This window comes from Austrofundulus limnaeus, unplaced genomic scaffold, assembly GCF_001266775.1.
Source record: "Austrofundulus limnaeus strain Quisiro unplaced genomic scaffold, Austrofundulus_limnaeus-1.0 Scaffold137, whole genome shotgun sequence".
NCBI lineage: Eukaryota > Metazoa > Chordata > Actinopteri > Cyprinodontiformes > Rivulidae > Austrofundulus > Austrofundulus limnaeus.
Window position 1 is genome coordinate 845,720 of NW_013952539.1, and position 2,121 is coordinate 847,840.

Genomic DNA, 2,121 nt, shown 5'->3' on the forward strand with positions numbered 1-2,121 from the left:
GGGTTAAATCTGATCTAAATATTTCTTGTTGTCATTTCATGTTTCATGTTTAATCCTAATAAATCAAAGATAAAGTCAGCACCATAAATGAAAACCTTCACTACAGCCCTTTTATCTAGTCTTTTGACCAATGGAAATACTGTGTTTCTACATAGGATAACAGGTTACAACCTTGTAACTTTGGCAACTGTTGGTGGGCCAAATCAAATGGCTTGGGCAGGCCCCACTTTGGGCTCCTCTGGCTTAGAGTATGTGTTGTGAATAACTCTCAGCTACTACCACACCAAATTTAAGACCAGTATCTGTAAAAACTAATGGAATTATAGACACTTTCTTGAACTGAATTGGCACCAAAAAGTTAGGCAGTCATAGAGGAACATCCAGTGATTTTTTCCCCCTGAAAGTTTCATTAAAATCCATTTTTTGATGAAATATTTGATCACCAGGCAGACAGAGCAAAACTGGAATAGTTAAAGGCAAACAATTTAAATAAATATTTTTTGCACAATCTGTTAAGAGTTCAGAGTATCATAGAAATTATATTACAAAGTACACAAATTAATAAAATTATTCTGTGTATTTGCAAAACGGCACATTTTTAATGCTGTGCATTTGGCACCGTCTGCAGACCTGTGTGATCTGACAGGTGTTTGGTTAACATGTCTCTTATCTACTGTAGTGCAAGGCCATTTAATCATTAGAATTTGGATCTGTTTTCAAGAAGAAGCCAGTACAGAGATCACAGAACAGGATGAATTTCCTAAAACTCGTGGGAATATGTGCAGCCTCGTTTGGAATAAGCTGTTATCTGTGTAAGATAAGATAATGTGTTTTTGTTGTCGCCTTATAAAGAATACAGTAACGCAGTGCGATTAAAATGGTTTTAACATGCAAGTAGGTCACGCACAACAAAAACAACAGCAAAGGCAGGTTAAACAAACAAGTAAGATTTTAAAAGAACATAAGTAATTAATTAAATAATTAGTAGTTCTTAGTGTGAGTTATTACACTGAAATGAAGTGAACTATGGATAGGTGAAATTTATTTTTGCGTGTGTGTTGGTGGTGCGTCTTTTTATTAACTTGTGATACCTTGAAGGGAGTGGTTCAAAGTGGAGATGACCGGAATGCGAGGTCGTTTATGATGCTTTCTTTTGTATTTCTTTGCTCGGCCCAGGTAGCAGATGTTAGCTAAATCATCAACGAGCAGCAGAGAACAGTTAATCATGTACATATATGAATTTATAATCCTTGGCATGGCTTTTCTGTCAGCTGCAGAGCAGCCTGCATACCACACTGTGAGAGGTCRTATGTGATAATACTGCGCAGCGCTTGAAGGCCCACAGTACCTTTTTTTTTAATCTGGTGATGCTTATAGTACAGGAATGAGTGCGAGGGCTGTTTGTGGACCAAGAGAAGTTGTCTAAGATGTGAATCTCCAAAACTTTAAAACCATGGACTATTTCCACTTAATCTCTATTTAACACAAGATGTTGAAGATCAAATCTGCATTTCCTGAAGTCCAGGGCCAGTTCTTTTGTTTTCCCTAGGTCATATCTTATTAAATGAGCAGCACACAGTTTGTTGATCTCATCCCTACATGCTGACTCATTCCCTCCTGAAATGACACCGTCCACCGTGGTGCCATGATGAAGCTGGTAGTTTTATCGACTGAGCAGTGTCTCATGTAGATACAGCCACRTGTTTACAGTATAGCCTTTATTTTTAGTCTAATTCCTTTTAAGTGAAACTTTTTTTGTTAAATAATAAAAAATATTYYATTTTAAAGTATGATCTGAATYATGYAATGGAACATTTTAGGAACAGGTTGGCCTCATTTAAATTTTATTTACCAATATTGTGATATTTTCCCCTCGTACTTTGCCTAGTGAAGAACGCAATAAGTCTTTTCAAAGTAAGATGTCTATCTAATCTTCCAGTGGTTATCTATGAATGATAAGCAGAAGTATAAAGATGTAGTTATATGTCACAGCATGAAACATTAAACAAAAAAGTGATTTGTTTAAAGTTTTTATTGCCACATGCTGCACAGTATTAGGAAAACCTGCACTGTGCAAACAGTGCTTAATATTGTGAAATCAACCAATACATAAGTATGTAG